Genomic DNA, 20,165 nt, shown 5'->3' with positions numbered 1-20,165 from the left:
TACCCACACCGGGTGAGAGTCATTGGTAAGTCCAGTTCCAGATGGTCTGGTGTCCTCTTCTGACCTCCACAGGCAGCAGGCATGCATGTGGTGCACATGAATAAAAGCAGGAAACCCTCATACACGTAAAAGTAAAACAAACAAGATCAAACCCAGGGTGAGATGGGGAAGTGGCCAGTAGTCAAAGTACCTGTCGAGTGAGGACCTGAGTCTGGATCCCAGATCCCACATAAATACCATGTGGGCAAGGTGGCAGGTCTGTAGGTCTGTAATCCCAGCCCAGGAAGATAGAAACTGGCTCCCTGGGGCAAGTGACCAAGACTATCCATATTAGCAAAGTCTGAGTCAGATGTAGGCTGACTCTGCCTCAAAGAATAAGGTGGGAGAGTAATTAAGGAAGGTTCTAGATATGGAGCTTGGGCCTCTATGTTCACATGCACACACCTGTGCAAATGCACACACACATTCAAACATGCATATACACACATGTATAACACACACACACACACACACAAAGAAGAAAACAAAACAAATCAAGGCGGAGAAAGGCAGAGGAAGACACCTGCTGGGGATTAGGACTGCAGCTCAGTTGGCAGAGTGCTGGCCTAGTGTGCATGAGGGTTTGACGTCAGCACTGCATCTACTAGGTGTGTGTCACATCTGTGATCCCAGCAGTCAGGAGGAAGAGAAAGGAGGAACGGAAGAGCAAGGTTACCTTTGGCTACATAGTGGTTGAGGCTAGCCTGAGTTACATGAGACCCAGGGTCAAAAAGACAAATGAACAAAGCCTCCCCCAACAAAACAAGAAAAAAGAAAGGAAGGAGAAAGGCAGACGTTGGAGAAAAGGCAGACATGTACTACAGGGATCAGTACAGAATGCAGATGCCATCTTCTCTACTGTGGCATGGCAGGAATGAAACTTCCAGGGCTCCGCTCTGGCTGACACAGAAGGATGTTCCCAGGCTGAGCTGACTTAGCAGGCACACCCTGTGTTTCTCTTTGCAGGCAGCCATCTCTCAGCTGCGAGATAAAGTTATTTAACTAAGCTGTCTCCCAGAATGAAACTGTTGGAGACGGTTCCTGTTTGTCTCAGAAGACCAGGGGCACCAACTTGCCAGCCTCGGGTAGGCTGCGTGACATTGATCTCTGAATGGGGAGGTTCTGCCCAGGTAATGGAGTCAGCCTGTATTCCAGATGCCTGTGAACGCTCCTCTCACTCGGTCCTGGGCCTGATGTGAACTCATCACAGGCTTCACAGGCAGCAGGGTAGGAGTGATGGGGCCTGGGAGGATTCTTCTGCCTACGAATGTCTGCCCTGCTGGCTTATCACGATGTCGCTCCATGGAGAAGGAACAGGGACACTGAAAGAAAAATGTGACTGTGTACAATTGCAACGGAAATTGTACATTTGTCTGCATGGAAGAGGCTAGACACTTCCTTTGTGAAGATCCCGGTAATAGATGTCTTCAGCTGAGCAAGCCACATGATCTCTGCAGACCATTTAGCTCTGCCACTGCAGCACTTAACGTGCCGTACGCCATATGCCCAGACCAAAAACAGGCGCCGGGGAGACAGCTCGGCTGGTAAAATGCTTTGCAAGCACCACTTCAAACTGCAGAACCCATGTAGAAAACAGGACGCAGTGGTGGCATGAACTGGTGATCCCACCACCAGACAGACAGAGGCAGATGGATCCTTGGAACTCACTGGCCAGCCTGGCCCAATCTGTGAGTTTCAGCCAATGAGAGATCCTGTCTCAAACAAGCAAACAAACAAACAACAAAAAACAAAAACAAACAAACAAAAAACCATGGGATATGTTAAGAGAGATGGTTTGGCAGTTATTAGTATTTGCTGCTCTTGAGAGGACCAGGGTTTGGTTCCCAGCATACACGTGTGTCTCACAAATGTCTGTAACGCCATCTCCAAGGGATATGGTGCTCTCTTCTGGCCTACACATGGACACACACACACACACACACACACACACACACACACACACACACACACACACACACACACAGAGACACAGACAGACACACAATCTTAAAAAAAAAGACTGTGGCATGTTCAAAGTCACCCAGTGGAGAAGATCATGTCATGAGTGACCATCTGGGATCTCCATTCCCATAATCTCATAATCTAACAATAAGCCCCACTCCCTTGGTCACAGTGATTGGCACTCTCCATAGAGTCTCTCTCTCTCTCTCTCTCTCTCTCTCTCTCTCTCTCTCTCTCTCTCTCTCTCTCTCTCTCTCTCTCTCTCTCTCTCTCCTTCTGCAGTGTCTCTTTCTGGAAACTTCTTTCTCATCAGTACCTATAGGATTGCAAGGAGAGTAACCAGAAGCCGTTTCTGCTGGTCACAGTCTATGACTTGAGGATGAAAACTTGTTCCCAGAAAGACCAGTCACTCCGTGAAGGCTCTGCAACTGGACCACAGTTCTCTGATGTTCTTTTCCCAGTGGCGTGGTGTGATTTCCCTACTTGGCTGTGGTGGTACTCAGTGACTACCATGATGGTAAGCCACTTCTGTGTCTGGTCAGAGAGAGAGTGGTTCCTGGGGAAAGTCCTCCATCTGTATCCCTCACTCCAGTGCACACCAGCTGCTGTGTGTTGGATCTTCCAGCCTCCTGTGAACCCCAGTGCTAATTTGCCTCTCATTTGAGTGAACTATCTTGGGATTGGTTCTCCAGCCCTAACCAAGTTTTCTCATAGCTTCTGGGACAACAGAGACGGAACCATCCAGCTACAAGGACCCTGGATTCCCAATGCACAGGAACTATGTGAGACCATAGTCCACTCAGGTTGAGGCTGCTGTGTTATGGAGCGGGAGGTACGTGATACAGACTACCTTTGCAGGTCTGGGGTTGAGAGAGTCAGGTTAATTGATCTGTTGGCATCCCTATTCCCACCATTAAGTCTTGGATGCATGCCTGAAGGAGTCCGTTTTTTGTTTGTTTTTTTGTTATTTTGATTTTGATTTTTTGACACAGGGTTTCTTGGTTTAGCCCTGGCTGTCCTGGAGCTCACTCTGTATGTAGATCAGGGTGGCCCAGAACTCACAGAGATCCACCTGCCTCTGCCTCCTGAGTGCTGGGATTAAAGGTGAGCACCACCACCCCTGGCTTTTTTGTTTCATTTATGTGTGTGGGGGTGAGTGTGTGTGTGCAGAGGCCAGAAGAGGTCGTTGGATTCCTTGGGGTTGGAGTTAGGGGCATTTGTGAACCACTCGATGTAGGTTCTGGGAGCTGAACTCTGGTCCTCATGACTGAGTATTGAGTGCCTTAACTGCTGGGCCATGACTCCAGCCTCAGGAAGTTAGTTTTCAAAGACAGAGGGAACGAAGGATGGATGGATGGATGGATGGATGGATGGATGGATGGATGGACGAGGGAGGGAGGAAGAAAAGGGGTTGATAATGCTGTGAAGCTATGGTGGGTGGGTACTGTTTCTGCCATGCTTCTATGTTTTTGCTTGTTTGTTTTTGGTGACACCTCCTGTTGAGTTCGAATAGGTTGGAAATCTCATTTCACCCCAGTGCTTCTTGGGTGAGCATGCCATTCACGTGATTCTGCACCCGTATGAAGGGCCCCTCATGCCTCAGGAGCTCTCCACTTTCTGTGGTAAGGCTGTTTAACAAGAAGCAGGCACCGGGAGGTGGTGGAGCATGCCTTTAATCCCAACACTCGGGAGGCAGAGGCATGAAGATCTCTGTGAGTTTGAGGCCAGCCTGGTCTACAAGAGCGAGTTCCAGGACAGCTTCCAAAACTACACAGAGAAACCCTGTCTCGAAAAACCAAAAAAACAAACAAACAAACCAAAAAAACAAACAAACAAACAAAACCCAAGTAGCAGGCTCCAGCAGGATTTCAGAGAACATGCAGGTGAAGCGCTCTCGAGAAAGCGCAAGTCCCTAGATCTAGCTGTCCCTGAAACCCAGCCAAGCCCCTCCTTTCACAGAGGCAACCCGAACTTTGAATGTTTATTGAACACTTAAGGTCAGGTCAGTTTCTTTTGAAACCAAGAAAGGCTAAGGGGTACGATACCCACTGCCAGGGGACTCGAGTGTCAAGGGAAACACCTGAAACCGAGGTCTAAAAGAACATGAAGAATGGGTGAGCTCGAAAGTCTGGCACTGAGTCCTGGAGTCTGCCTCTACCTGTTAGTTTAGGGTGACCCATGGTGGCCACACACCCCATGGAGAGCCCTTAAGGGACTTGGTGCTACTATCCAAGCTGGGGTTGGAGGACAGCAAGCAAGGTACATGCCTGAAAGCCTTCTGAACAGTTAAGGCGAGGACCCATGCTGCCTCCTGACTAAAAATGGCTGAGGCCAGAAGGAGGGCTCCATTTGTAAGTGCTTGATGCATAGGCTGTGTGGCCCGAATTTGATTCCTGAAGCTCACAGTGGAAGTGACATTAGGAGCCTGTCCTCTGATCTCCACGTGAGTGCCACAGCTAGTACATATCCACGAATACACACTAACACAACAATAATAAGCAAAATAAAATGATTTAAAGGAACAGCAGAGGCAGGAGGTCTTTGCTTCCTGGTTTATTTCTGTATTTTTTCCTCTTAGATTGTTTTTCTTCCTTTGCCTAGAAACAAAGTATTGGTTCAGTCTCTGCTCCCTGTGTACTTTCGAACAGTTTGGAATGCATTCTTGGAGGTTTTTTCTTTCATATTTGAACACTTGGTGTGTGTACAGACTCACACAGACTGTTGCCATTTTTTCTGTGCCACGATACTCATAAATAGGCCTTGGGTACAAGGAGGCCTGGTTTATTTCTGAAAGAGCTCTTCAACAACCTAATGGAATATCACCCACCCCCTGAGGATGAAGTTGCTTCCAGCTTTTCTTTTTGTTGGCACATATTTCTGTAGGAGTACAGGTGAGTGAGTGAACTGAAGGCTTACAACCTGGGGGAAGAGCCTTGCCCATCTTCTGAAGAGTGTTTCCTTCTACTTGTCAAGTGAGGGCAATTTGTTTTGGGTAATCTGATCGACGATGAGACTTCCACTTATTGTTTTAACTTGAGTTTCCTTTATTTTTTTTCAACTCTCAAACAACTTCCTTTTCCTTGGGCGCACACACCCTGTCTTCCTCCCACCTCCACACAGTTTCCTTTCTTCTAGATGACCAGCCAGCGTCAAGCATTCCTTTCATGCCGGGACAGGGGTCTTCTCCTGGGTGTAATTAGCACCATGGCGTGCTCTGGACTTCCACCTCCCTAGAAGAAACGCAAACCTTTGTCTGGAGTGGAGAAATATAGTGTTTCGCTAGAGGCTGAAACATAACAAAAATGAATTAGGCAGGACGAGGAATGAAAGCTAGATGAACTCCCGCATTTGAAGCGCTGCTTCCCTCATCAGGACAAGGGGTGTCTCCTGCCTGCTCGTCATTCTCCTGCATCTCCCCCGCCTGGGAAGGCAAAGAGAAATCTTAACAAGCACCCAGGTGAAGGATGTGAAGGATGTGAAGGATGTGCTGTTCTCTGGGAGTTTTCAATTTGGCTGTATTGATTTATAAGGCCTTTTCAATTACTGAATTCTTCCAGGTGGCAGAGCGGAGGGCCGTAGATTCAAGCGCCATGCTCTATCGATCCCAGGTACTTCCACAGGGGCGCCAGTGCGCTGGCTGGAGATTGATGAAGCTCCGAACGACGAGGCTTCCCATGCAACATTTGTTAAATGACGGTCTAGGATTCATTAACATGGAACTCATCTAGAGAAGACGAGGGAGGCGCGGAGGAGAACCCCTGAGCGGTGGCACTTACTGGTGCCTTAATATAGGAAGAGATTCGCATCCAGTGGAAGGCCGTTTGGAATCTTGGGGAATTTCGTCTCTCACTTTACTGTGCAGTGTGCTTGGGTAGCTTCTGGGGAACCATTCATCAAAACTCAGGTGCACGGGGAGACAGGGACTAGAAAGAGAGGCCAGTTCCCCAGATCCTCTTCAGTTTAAGATGGGGTTATCAGCCAGTTCCGAACCTCTGATCCAAAACATGGGCTCAATATAAAGGAGACATGGTGAGCGAGCGAGTGACTAGGAGAGACCACTGAGTACTAGCTACGGCTGTGTGAGCAGACACTGCTACTTCTATGCCCAGCCAGGTCCGTTTCCAGCTTGTAGATTTATGCCCTCTGAGGTGCTTCCTGGGAGTGGCCCATGTGACAGTGTACTGGATGAAACTGTTAGTGTCCTAGGACTGTCCTAACAAATTGATTCTAGATGGATGGCTTAAGGAGGGCCAGATTTATCCTCACATAGCTCTGGAGGCCTGAAGTCCAGGAGGAAAGCATCTATAGGACTGGTCTGGCTCACAGAAGGGTCCCACCTGGCCTCGTTCAGCCTCCGCTGGCCTCAGCTCTCCATGGCTTGTGGGCACATACCTCTCTTCCCGATGCTCATCCTCCCATGCCACCTTCCCATGTGCTGATGTCCCTAAATTGTTCCTTATACAGACGGCCATCACCGAAGTGAGTTCCCTCTGAAGACGTGACTTCCTCAAACAGGGTCATATCTCCAGAGACCCTATTTTCTTTTTCTTTTGGTTTTTAGAGACAGGGTTTCTCTGTGTAGCTTTGGAACCTGTCCTGGAACTCACTCTGTAGAGCAGGCTGGACACAAGCTCACAGAGATCCACCTGCCTCTGCCTCCCAAGTGCTGGGATTAAAGGTGTGCGCCACCCCTGCAGAAGGCCCAGTTTTCAAACAAGGTCAGGTTCATAGGCTCTGAGTGGCTCTGCATTTTGGGGCGACACTGTTCACAGTACAGGCACTGCGGGGAATGCCTAGCTTGCCATCCTTCCCTGTGGTTAACAAAGGGTAGAGGAGTTTAAGAGATGTCCCCCAACACACACATCTGTTTGTGCTTTGTCATTGCCCTGGAGCCTTCCTCTAGTGGAATTTAGCAGGAAGCATGCCACTCATTTTAAAAGACCAGAAAACAGGGCCATTTTAAAGACAGAGGGTCAGGCAGGTGGCTTCTCACAGCTGGAAAGCTACTGGTAATGAAGAATGCTAGATTCCAGCCACATCCTGGAAATCCCTGCTAAATTCCTGAGTTTTCAGCAGGCACATCTCACCTTCTCTAGCGATGCCTTGTTGGCTGCTACTGCACACTGTGTTTGGTCATGACCTTCCAAACCTGCCCCAGGGTGGCTTAAGTCAGGCATGAGTCCATGGCCCATACCAATCCCATTAGCTCTTGCCCTGGGGCCTTGAAATAGACATCAGGGACTCCAAATTTAGTTCTACTGATGGGAGCCTGATACTGAGCAGTCAGGACCTGGACCAGCCTCCCAGTGCTATGACATGGTGTGGGCAGTGTCAGCGGCAGGGTTGGGGGTGGGGTCTGTGGGTAGCAGGAATGTGCAGCCTTCCCAGGTGGCTCCTGTAACATAGTCACACCCCTCTCCTTCTCTTTTACAGCCTTCTGGCAAGCTTTCTGTCTTAGTTTGGTCTTCCCTTTTTCTTCTTCTTTTCATGTCCTTCTTTCTCTGAAATCCTGGCTATCCTGGAACTCACGCTGTAGGCCAGGCTGGCTTTGAACTCATGGAGATCCACCCGCCTCTGCCTCCTCCCGAGTGCTGGGATTAAAGGCGGGCACCACCACACCAGGCTGCTTTGGTTTCTGTTGCTGTGATAAACACCATGATCAAAGCAATTTGGGGTGAAAGGGTTTATTTGGGTATCTGGATCACAGGCCATGGAGGAACAGTGCTGACTGGCTTGCTCTCACTGCTGGCTCAGCCTGCTTTCTTATATAGAGTTCAGGGTCACCAGCCTAAGGGTGTCACCACCAACAGTGGATTGGTTCCTCCCATAATGTTCATCAGTCCAGAGAATGTCCCACAGATGTGTGCACAGGCTAATCTCATGGAGACATTTTCTCAAGGTGTTCCTCTTCCCAGATGACCCTAAATTGACAAATAACCTAACTAAGGGTACTTCCTTCTCTTGAGTCAGCTGCGAATCCTCCCTGTGATGGATTCCGCTAGATAAACTCACTGCAGCTGCCTAGGGGCTACTGTGACAGTGTAGTTGACGGGACTCAGGGTGAGGATGACACCCTGTGTATCGCCAGCCCAGGAAAGGCTCAAAACTCAACATGCAAGTTCAGTTTCTCCTGGAGGTGTGGATGTGTGTCCCTCTCACCCCATCTCCCAGGCTAAGAAGTTGGAGGGAATCATTACTCCCTGCAAGCCTGAAGTGACTTCTGTTACTTATTACCAAGAGCTCCATATGTGGCAGGGACAAAAGTTACTAACCCCAAACAAAGAATAGCTTCACCTATCAAAGTCTTTGTTTGCCGAGATAACCTGGTAGAAGATTGTTCTAAAAGGTAGCAGTGCGACGGGTGTTTCCTGTCTTTGCATCTTGCTAACTCTAGGGTATAGACAATGACCCCCCTCATGGTAACAAGGTGGCTGCCGCTGCTGCTCCGAGACTCCCACCCTCTCAAATCAGTACTCAAAGCCAGGAAGGGCAGCTGAGAATGGGGAAGCCATTCTGTGTGTGCCTTTCTCACCGGAAGAGCCGGGCAGACCACATTCTCTTAGGTCTTGGTTCAGAGCTCAGTAATACAGAGTGCAACATGATGGGTTTAGACAACTCTGTGTTTGCTCACACAGAGACCAGAAGTGTTACTATGGCCGGCTTTCACATCAGCTCCCCACTAATTAGGCTTACTGAGTAGGGAGCCTCATCCGAGGAGCCTTCCAGATTTCTTTGGCTGACCTGGGAGGGCCCACCTAGACTGTGGACGCATTTCCTGGCAGCAGTGCAGACAGAGGGTGTGGCAGGAGGGGGGTCACTCCCTTTTGCTCCCTCGTCCTTCCTCCTGTCCCCAGGTTGATGTGCCCTGCTGCTGGTTCCTTTGTCGACAGCAGAACCACAGGCTCCAGGCTCCTTGCAGACTCTGATATACTCAGTAGAACGGCAGTACCGCAGTACCGGGGAGAGGTTGGAATGCTGCAGGTCCAGAGGCTAATTACCTCACCTTGGGCTAATTCTAGCCCTCTGGAACCGGTTGTAATAAAGCATGTGGGGGACCTTGGAGGATTCCATGTCGGGCCAGGGACAAACATGCCAGGCAGACAGAGCTTAGGTGAGGAGTTTTATTAGAAAGGGAAGGGGGAGGGAAAGAAGAGAAAGAGGAGGAACAGAGAGAAAGAGAGAGAGAGAGAGAGAGAGAGAGAGAGAGAGAGAGAGAGAGAGAGAGAGTCCTATCTGCCCCTTCAGAGGAGCGGTGTGAAAGAGAGTGGAAATGGGTGTTTTTTTTCCTTTTAAAGTGGTCCTTTGCACCTGTGTGCAGACTGCATAGCCATGGAGCCCTGGGCTGACCAGGGTACTGCCTGAGTGCATTCTGACAGGTGCCTTAGACTGACCACTCACCAAATGTTCAGAGTGAGGACCACTGCTGTGACATGGTGGCCCAGTGTTCACCAGTAAATGGGAGAAAATAACCAGGATCTTATCACAATGCACACTGCCTGTGCCCACCTCCCTACGGCCAGCGGGACCCAGGCGTGCGAAGGGCACACGTGTGGTCAGCCTTCAAGGGCTCACATAGGTCCCCAGAGGTACAGGGTTCCCATGGTGGCCCTGTGATCAGAGAGCAATACCGGCAGGAGACCTGGTCCCCTCACAGCCCAGCACACTTTCCTTTTCCAAGCCTCCCTGGACACGTCTTTGTTAGTGACTACCCATCCCCCAGGGCCTTACGAGAGGGTACTGGGGCCCCACATCGGTGAGGAGGAAGTTGAGAATGCTCCCTGGGAGAGTCTTACCTGGGGGAGAAAAACAGTTTCCAACAAAGAAGTCCTTGACAGCAGGGTCAGAGATTGTACTGTTGCCAGGGCAACAGCAGAGGTGTGGGGTGGAAGGCAGCAGAAATCACTGTCCCTAACTTGAAGGCTGGAGAGCCCCTGGCTTGGTTGACACAGAAACTGCAACTCTCATCTTATTTACTTTTTTATTTTTACTTTTTATTTATTTATTTATTTATATATTTGTGGGGGGTTTGTTTTCTTTTTTTTTTTTTGCTTTTCTTTTTCTTTTTCTTTTCTTTTCTTTTTTTTTTTTGGTTTTATGAGACAGGGTTTCTCTGTATTGTTTTGGAGGCTGTCGGTCCAGTCGGGCCTCGAACTCACAGAGATCCTCCTGCCTCTGCCTCCCGAGTGCTGGGATTAAAGGCGTGTGTCACCACCACCTGGCTAGCTCTAATCTTAAATGGAAAAGAGATAGTTTATTCTGGGGCCATTTTGAGTGGCCACAGCCTGGAAACACAGGTTTAGGTTACCCAAGATTCCATGTTCCAGTGTGAAAGTGGTTTCATGAAGCTTTTGTAGTTTTACAAAACAACATCATAGATCCAGGCAAATTTAAAATACATTATTGAGTACATCAGAGGCAGTTACGGTCAGATGGGAGAAGATTTTCTATAAGCCCAGGAAGCTATCTGATTGCATTCTTAGCGTCGGGGTTGGTGGAAGCTAGAGATCTGCTAAGTTAATAGATTCCGAAAGATGTTTACCTATTAGTCATGAGATGTTAGCTCAGACACAGGTAGGCAAGGAATGGCGGCTGTAAGGATTCACCCATTATGCTGACCTGCCTTCCGTCACCTGTCAGAATGCACTCAGGCAGTACCCTGGTCAGCCCAGGGCTCCATGGCTATGCAGTCTGCACACAGGTGCAAAGGAGCCTTTAAAAGAAAAAAAACAAAAACAAAAAACTCCACTCATTTCCACTCTCTTTCCCACCGCTCCTCTGAAGGGGCAGATAGGACTCTCTCTCTCTCTCTCTCTCTCTCTCTCTCTCTCTCTCTCTCTCTCTCTCTGTTCCTCCTCTTTCTCTTCTTTCCCTCCCCCCTTCCCTTTCTAATAAAACTCCTCACCTAAGCTCTGTCTGCCTGGCATGTTTGTCCCTGGCCCGACATGGAATCCTCCAAGGTCCCCCACATGCTTTATTACAACCGGTTCCAGAGGGCTAGAATTAGCCCAAGGTGAGGTAATTAGCCTCTGGACCTGCAGCATTCCAACCTCTCCCCGGTACTGCGGTACTGCCGTTCTACTGAGTATATCAGAGTCTGCAAGGAGCCTGGAGCCTGTGGTTCTGCTGTCGACAAAGGAACCAGCAGCAGGGCACATCAACCTGGGGACAGGAGGAAGGACGAGGGAGCAAAAGGGAGTGACCCCCTCCTGCCACACCCTCTGTCTGCACTGCTGCCAGGAAATGCGTCCACAGTCTAGGTGGGCCCTCCCAGGTCAGCCAAAGAAATCTGGAAGGCTCCTCGGATGAGGCTCCCTACTCAGTAAGCCTAATTAGTGGGGAGCTGATGTGAAAGCCGGCCATAGTAACACTTGACTTCTGGCCTCTGTGTGAGCAAACACTTAGTTGTCTAAACCCATCATGTTGCACTCTGTATTACTCAGCTCTGAACCAAGACCTAAGAGAATGTGGTCTGCCTGGCTCTTCCGGTGAGAAAGGCTATAAGTGTATGTGACTTCGGTGGTAGGTCACCTTACCTGTTGCTTGCTGGAATGTAATACTTCTAGAGGGTTATGCAATATCCACACAGGGCACATCTTCACACCCTGTTCCAGTACTGGACTGGACACAAGGATTTGCTCACTCGCCTGTCTTCTGCCGACAGTGACTATAATCGGGGCCATACCTACCTCACTTGTCTGGACTGCATACAGATATTTCATGGGGATTCCAGAAGCCTTAGCTGTTTTCCAGCTTATATTGCTTCATTCATGGCCAGACTTTGTATGAACTCAGGGAATAGCCTTGGAGGGTACCTGAGGGCAGACAGTATTTTTGTAAGGGCACCTGTTTCTTGGTCCCCTGGAGAACTCAGTGGGCTGTGGTTTGCCACACAGAAAACTCCCAGAAACTCCCAGGGCATCTGATTCACACTGGATTCCATTGTCTATTCCTGTGAACATCTGCTGTCTTCACTATGGCTGACCCTGCGTAGTGAGACCATTCACAATGGTTCCAAATACAGCCTAGCGGTACTATAGATCGTCACAGGCCAAGTCTTGTGAGTCAGCTCTGTCCATGCTGCTCTTAGCTCACAGCGTAGCTCTTCCTCCTGCCTCCAGCCACATGGTGTCCATGCCCTGTGTTGTGGTTACTCCTGTCTGGTCCCTTGCTTGTGCTGTTCCTGTGGCAGGCAGTTACCGGACAGTCAGCTTCCAGTGTTGTCTCTGGCTTAATTAGACAGGGAAGCTTAGTGGCTTGGAGGACATTGGTTCAAGCACAGCCCACATGACATTGGTGGGGGGCTGGAGAACCACAGGTCGCTGCAAACATGTCTGCCATTAGATTCTGTGCTGTCACAGAAAGAGGCGTGGCCAGAGGACCCTCAGTGCAGTTTTTTTTTTTCCTTCGGTTTTTCAAGACAGGGTTTCTCAGTGACTTTGGAGGCTGTCCTGGAACTAGCTCTCGTAGACCAGGCTGGCCTCGAACTCACAAAGATCCGCCTGCCTCTGCCTCCCGAGTGCTGGGATTAAAGGCGTGCGCCACCAACGCCAGGCTTTAGTGCAATTCTTTTTTTTTTTGTTTGTTTGTTTTTGTTTTTTTTTCGAGACAGGGTTTCTCTGTGGCTTTGGAGGCTGTCCTGGAACTCCCTTGGTAGTCCAGGCTGGTCTCAAACTCACAAAGATCCGCCTGCCTCTGCCTCCCGAGTGCTGGGATTAAAGGCGTGCACCACCACCGCCAGGCTTCAGTGCAATTCTTAACTGACTTTTATTGCCTGGGGACAGGGGTTGCACCCACTGCTGCATTTTCTCACTGTATCATGGATTTCTGCAGCTAGCCATGAATGGAATCAAACCTCACTGGGGTTGTCTTCTCACTTTGTTTCTACCTTAGTCTGAGCTTCCAGCACACGAGGGCACTGGGGTATCGGGGCATGCATGTGTCTGGCTCAAAAGCCTCCTAAAAGTCTCAGTCCCTCTCCTACAACAGACTCCCCCACCCCCTCTTTAAAAACATCAAGTTACAGAAATGAGGACAACTTGAGGGAGGTAAGGTATGAAAATACTCCGATACTCTCAGGGGGATCCCAAACACCTGCAGCTGTTTGCATTCACAGGCACGGCTGTTGTAAAATTTGCTTAATGACCTTGTTGGGTTATTGTCACACTGTGACAGTCCCCAGAGCTCTGCAGCAAGCCTGGCTCTCCCACCTCACGTGGACTGTGTTCTCACCCTCATTCCTCTAGGTGTCTCCTTCAGATGCTACCCCGCCCCCCCACTTGGCGTGTGTGGGCTTACGTGTCCACGTAGTGTATGCACTTGTGAGTGGGGGTGCACATGTATGCACTTGCATGTGAGGCCAGAAGTCAGCATTAGGCATCTCCATCACTTACAACCTTCCAGGAGGCTTGACAGCCTGTTGTGCTCAAATTCTGAACCCCCAAATCACCAAGAGACCCATTCTGACGTAAAAGCAAAGTCTTTTATTATTTAATGAGTTAACTGTATTACTCTGTTCTTCTGTTTGTCCGACACAGCAGAGCTGGAGGCAGGGAATTTATTGGGTAGAGCAAGGGGAGTGTCTGGGGGTCCACAACAGCCTCAGGATTGGTGCACTTCCGGGTTTGGGCGACCTGTCCTGTGTTGATTGGTTAACTGGTTGCTATGGCCTATAGGCCCTCACAGGGTGGTTGCTATGCTCTGTATGCCACTGTTACACCTTTGTAACCATGAGACACACCCAGAGCATGTCAGCTAACTTCTGATTGGTCCCTTGGCACATGGAGGGTATCTGACCTCCTAGTGACTGGGGCAGGTCCAGCAAGGTCAGAAGGTCAGAAACTAAGCAACATGTGCAGAGTCAGAGGCCTACATCTTGCTGGGTCTTTTCTGCATCCTGTCATGGCTGCCAAAACAGGGGGTTGGGTAAAGGTCTGGTCCCTTCAAGTCTTGGGGCCTCATTCACTCATCCACTGCAGCTACTGAAGAACAGCTTGACAGAGGATGAAGCCTAGAGACTCCACCAGATGACAAAAGCTAACACTGGGAGACATGTCCAGCATATACCTCCAGATGCACTGGGCAGGGAGGATCCAACCTTCTCTGGGAACAGTGTTCCCCATCTGTACAACTTGAATCTAATGGAAGATCCACACAGGGAGCCAGTCTGCAGAATTGCCTGGCCTGACATCTTCCAGTGCGTCAAGGTCATGAATGACAATGACACACAAAGGGACAATTCCAGCTGAAAGAGGACAAATGCAGAGGTTGGGCACCCATAGTTGAAGCCAGGACTAGACTCTTCTTCTGCAGAGGGCATTGTTGGGATATGGAGCAGCATAAGGTCTTCAGACTCAAAACTAGAGAATGTTGATCTTAAATTCTCGATTTTGATGTGTTACGGCACTGGGGAAAGGCATTCTTAGGAAATGTATGTTGATGTATTAACGGGAAGAGGGTTACTATCAGGTCTGAAAAACGACTCTCGCTGCTGTGCCCCTCTGTAGCTATGGGTATAGACATCTATCTAATGTCTCCCTATGGTTAGATGTACTTGAAGCAATTGAGAGTAATTATATTTATGTTTTATACATAAAACCCACAAATCTCAATCCTGAGCTCAAATATGTGTCACCCTCCAAGGCCACAATGACTTTGCTGACGTGCCTGAGCTGACAATGCTGAGACCAAGGGAGCGTGCGGGGTTGTCTGTGGGTCTGAGGAATCCTGTGCTTCCTCAGCAGAAGGAGAGTCAAGTGGGCCAATCCTAGATAGTGTTGGGTCACAGGATGATGCAGGCAGAGAGGGAGCATTGATAATGCTCAGATCACAGCCTTGACCGTGAAGGAAGACACCTGGGCCAGTGTTTGTGGGTGACCTCAGAGGCAGGTTACCCATCACAGGAATCAGCCCGAGGATACCTTGATCTCTGCTCTCTGCCAAGGTCATACTTTTTGACTGCAAAGCTGGAAGGAAATACGTGAGGCTTAGAGCTGCAATACTGGTTGTCACACACTGACCTTGGGAAATGAGCACTCTGTCTCTGGGTACGTTTATGCACACACACATATATTTGGGGGAGGAGAATGATCAAACTGACGTGATAAAATATTTGTGTCTGAGGAATCTCCACAGATGCCCTAGAAAAGTCTGTGCTCTACATTTACATTGCAAAGCTGAAGTTATCTCAGGGGAAAAAAAAAGAAACAATGACACAATAGTCAGGACCTACATCCTCCTTCTGGAGAGATGTTGTCTTTGCTACTGTCATTTGGGATTTTTTTTACCTTGCAGGTACTGGCCCAGTACTGTGCATTTCCTCATCTGGTCTTCTTGAGAACCCCTTGAGGCTGGAACTGTGGAGACAACTCAGGGCTTAAGAGCACATACTACCTGAAACTCCAGCTCCAGGAGATCTTACATTATAGCTTCTCCATGCCTCCACAGGCACTGCACACATGACACACACACACACACACACACACACACACACACACACGGCATACACACACGGCATACACATACTGTACACACATACTATATACATAACACATGCACATGGCTTACACACATACAAGGCACACATACATGCACATGGCATACACATATTCAAGACACACATACATACACATATACATGGCATATACACATACACATATATACACATACACAGGACACACACGGCATATATATTCACATAGCATACATACATATATACATGGCATATACACACACGGCATACAAACACAGCACAGACTCACACAGACACATATACAACATACACACACAACTAAAAAATAAAAATGAATCAAAAAACATACAAGCCCACCAGGATCCTCTGAGGAAGATTTATGACTCTGTCTGTAAGACTGAAGTCTTTCGGGGACTGAAGAGCTTGAGAAGCTTGCTGGGAGCTACAAGGTCAGTGTAGACGAACCAGGGTCCTCTTAGTTTTCCCAGTGGCCAGGGCCCTTCCTGGAGAGGACAGAGCGGGGGAGACGGCTCAGTTGGTAAAATGCTCACTGTGCAGCATTGGAGACCCAAGTGTGATCCCCAGAAGCCACGTAAAAAGGCAGAGGTTACAGCTTCTAATCTGGCACTGGGGAAGTAGGCCCCTAGGGCTTGCTGGCCAGCCAGCCTAGCCTAATTGGAAGTCCCTGGTCCCAGTGAGAGACCCTGCCTTGAAAATTCACCACTGGAGAGTGACCTCTGGCTTCATGTGGGAGTGTGTGTTTGAGTCCATTTACATGCTTACACACATGTGTATGTGTCTCATGGGGTTGCAGTAACAGCTCTTGGTAACTGATTATGTGTGACTCATAGGTCACACATGCCAGACCTCCTAAAGGGACACCCTGGGACAGGAACAGTCTGCATCAAGTTGTAACAAGCCTCCCTGGGTTTGAGTGCCTAGTGCTCCTGCTTCAGAGGACTGATTCCAGAAGCTAGCATCAACTCTGCATGCCACTCCTGCATTATTTATGAGTTTTCATTAATATGCAAATTTCTGCCCGTTGATTGGCTTGCCCGGCATGGTTCCTCGGGTTCATAAATCAGCGGATGCTGAGCTATCTTGTTTAGTAATTCTCCAACCATGGGTGTTCTGTAGCTGCAGTGAGATCAGAAAATCCTCCACAGAGCATGATGAAGCAGGCTGGTCGCCGCCTGCCCAGGATGCCTACTGCCGGAAGTTCCTCTGAGGCCCAGGGATTTGCCAAGTGGACCTGGTGTCTCTGGATCTCCAGGCAGGAGGGTGAAGTTTGCACTTCAGCTGGGAGTCAGATGACCTCCCTACCCAGTTCCCATCCAGGACATAGGCAGGGGACAATTTCCAGATAGCAAGTGGATGGGGCCCATTGTCTTGTTTTCCCTTAGTCTGATACAATGGGCCTTTATGATGCAGGCAAAGTCACAGGGCTGCCTCTTCTGTGGAACTTCTTTTTAAAAGTCAGGTAGCCAGCTACAAGGACCTCAGGCCTTTGTTTTGCATCAGAGTTGATGTTATGGGGGTGTCGCTAATGGGGGACAGTGGTGTAGGTTATGTGACCATGTACCCAGGCAAACATTTCTGCAAAGACAGACTTCTAAAGTGGGTGTGGCTAGGTCAAGAAAATGTTCCCCACCAGCATTTAATAACTGCTCATTGATCCCTCATCAAACTGTGGTCCAGGAGCAGGGGCTGCTCTGTCTTCTCCACGGTTGTGTCTCACACGGACACAGCACACAGTGTGAAGTAATGAACAGATCTTGACTCTTCATATAACACCACCGTGGAATCATGGAAATCTAATTACTCCAGGTTATGTGTGTCTATCAAATTCCAATGCACATCTCCCGCAATATTTCGGGAAGACAATTGGAAGTTTTTGCCCTGTGCATGGGTCCCCCGGCATCTAGCAGTGGCCTCTATCCGCTGGAGATCATTTAGCAAGATCATACCTTCCTTAATTAGACTTATCAAGTCAAGGCAAAGCCTGTCTCTTCCCAGGTGTTCCCAATTAACTCAAGGGCACCTCCAGTCGCCTCTGGCTCCCCCTGGTCTGGGATACTGCCTGGGAGCCTTGTGGGAGAAATGTAATTATATTCTGGCCACACAGATAGAGAGATCTGAGATCTGAGCCTTCTTGTTCCTTTCTTTACTCCATGCAGAGTCCTAGGTAAGTGTCCGGGGCATACAATGGGAGTGGACACGAGACCAAAGTCCCCAACACCGTCCTTCTGGTTGCTTCTGTTTGAGTATATAGAGACAGTGTTGGCCACGGATTTGACTTGATTTTGACCGGATTGGCTTTTGAAGGGAGAACCTTTTATCTGCCCTGCAGGACCTTCTCGTCAGCAGCTCACTAGTGTCCTTGCAAGCCACGCTCCACCCTCACCCAGAGCAATCTTAAGGTGCGGATGGGTTTCTCTTCTGTGGCTTCCATTTTTTTTAGATAAAATCTCAGCTTGTGTGTGTGTGTGTGTGTGTGTGTGTGTGTGTGTGCATGCATGCACGTGCCAGAAGACTCAGGGCTGGCTGGAGGTCAACATGGATGTCTTTCCCTATAGCTCTCCATCTTATTGAGACAGGATCTTCCTTGAGCCTAGAGCTGACTGTCTTGGCTAGACTAGATGGCCAATGAGTCCCCAAGAACTGCCTGTCTCTGCACTCCAGCTTTGGGGACACAGGCCTGAGCGGTTGTTCCTGGCTGTTATGTGGATGCTGGGGAACTTGGGTGGTCTTCCTTGTGCAGCAAGCATTTACCCATGGAGATGTCTACTTGCCATTTCAACACTAGGGAGGTGGAATCAGGTTGATCTAAAATTTAAGGTCATCCTTGGCTACAAGGTGATTTCAAGGATAGCCTGGGGTACAAGGAACCCTGTCTTAAAATACGTCATTAAGAAATTGGAGCCAGGCTTTTTGTCCCCCTAGCGCCGCCGGTCAGCAGGTTGCGGGTGTCTGTTCCGCAGGATGGGGCTCCTGAAAGTCGTCAAGAATGAGGCCTACTTTAAAAGGTACCAAGGGAGGTTTAGAAGGCAGCGAGAGGGTAAAACTGACGACTATGCTTGAAAATGATTGGTGATCCAGGACAAAAATAAGTACAACACACCCAAATACCGGATGATAGTTTGTGTGACTAACAGAGATACCATCTGCCAGATTGCGTACACCCGTGTAGAAGGGGGTGTGATAGTCTGCGCAGCATATGCACACGAACTGCCCAAATACCAAATAACTGCTGCAGTCAATAGGTTTGCTGTGGACAAGATCTATGAGGGCCAAGTGGAGGTGGCTGGAGACGAATACAGTGTGGAGAGCATTGATGGCCAGCCTGGGGCCTTCACTCGCTATGTGGATGCAGGTCTTGCCCGAACTACAACCGGCGACAAAGATTTTGGGGTCCTGAAGGGTGCTGTGGATAGAGGCTCGTCTATTCCTCATGGTACCAAACAATCCCCTGCTTATGATTCTGAAAGCAAGGAGTTCACTGCAGAAGTGCATACGAAGCACGTCATGGGGCAGAATGACACAGGCTACGTGCATTACCTCATGGAGGAAGATGAAGATGCCGACAAGAAACAGTTCTCCCAGTACACAAAGAACAACGTCACTCCAGACATGATGGAGGAGATGTGTAAGGAAGCTCACGCTGCTATCCAAGAGAATCCAGTCTACGAGAAGAAGCCCAAGACAGAGGTGAAGAAGAGGTGGCCCCGTCCCAGTGTCTGTGGCCCAGAAGAAAGGTCGGCTTGCTCAAAAGAAGGCAAGCTTCCTCAGAGCTCAAGAACGGGCTGCTGAGAGCTCAAGCATTTTCTATGAAGATTTTTTTCATAAAGATAATAAACTTATTGACCAAGCAGCCAAAAAAATTGGAGCCAGATGTTTATATCTAGGCAGACAATCTGGCCACCTGTGGTGGCTGCAACTGATGGGACTCCAGCAAGTGTGACAAGATTCTGCCAGGGATTCAGAGGACTCTCAGGCTATGGCCCTTGCAGCAGAGTGGTCGTTTGACTAAGAATGACTCCTACAGGTTCATACAGTTGAATGAGTGGTTCCCAGGGATTAGAACTGTTTGAGAGGATGAGAAGGAACCCTGTGTTAAAATAAGTCATTAAGAAATTGGAGCCAAATGTTTACATCACAAGGCCACGTCTGACTTTTGTCATTATGTGTCACAGAGGAGCACACTTCGAAGTCTTTGTTTCTTTTCATGCCATTCATTCTCTCTACTCATCTCTTGCCTCTTGCATGCTACGGTAAGCAACAAGAGGAAGCCAGTGTCACCCTCAGCACTGCCAGGTTGTCCACAGATCACCCACATTATGTCACCTTGACACAAGCTAGAGTCACTGGAGAGACTTCAGTTAAGACCGTGTCTCCATAAGATCAGGCTGCAGGCAAGCCTGTAGGGCATTTTCTTAATCAGTGATTGATGGGGGAGGGCCCAACCCATTGTAGGAGGGGCCATTCTTGGGACCCGGATTCTATAAGAAAGCAGGCTGAGCAAGCCAGGAGGAGTAGGACAGTAGGCAGCACGCTTCCATGACCTCTGCATCGGCCTCTGCTTCCAGGTTCCTGCCCTGTTTGAGGTCCTGTCCTGATTTCCTTCAGTGATGAACAGTGATGTGGAAATGTGAGCCAGATAAGTCCTTTCTTTCCTCTGCAAATTGCATTTTGATTA

The 20,165-nt window shown here is 49.0% G+C and overlaps 1 pseudogene; it reads left to right on the top strand.

Moving 5' to 3' along the window:
• Positions 1-18,445: 18,445 nt before the first annotated feature.
• On the top strand, positions 18,446-19,430 carry LOC101844847 (annotated as a pseudogene).
• The last annotated feature ends 735 nt before the right edge of the window (positions 19,431-20,165 follow it).

Source organism: Mesocricetus auratus, unplaced genomic scaffold (assembly GCF_017639785.1).
Source record: "Mesocricetus auratus isolate SY011 unplaced genomic scaffold, BCM_Maur_2.0 Super-Scaffold_100025, whole genome shotgun sequence".
Classification (NCBI taxonomy): domain Eukaryota; kingdom Metazoa; phylum Chordata; class Mammalia; order Rodentia; family Cricetidae; genus Mesocricetus; species Mesocricetus auratus.
Note: the sequence above shows the minus strand (reverse complement) of the source record. Positions and strands in the feature narration are given on the sequence as shown.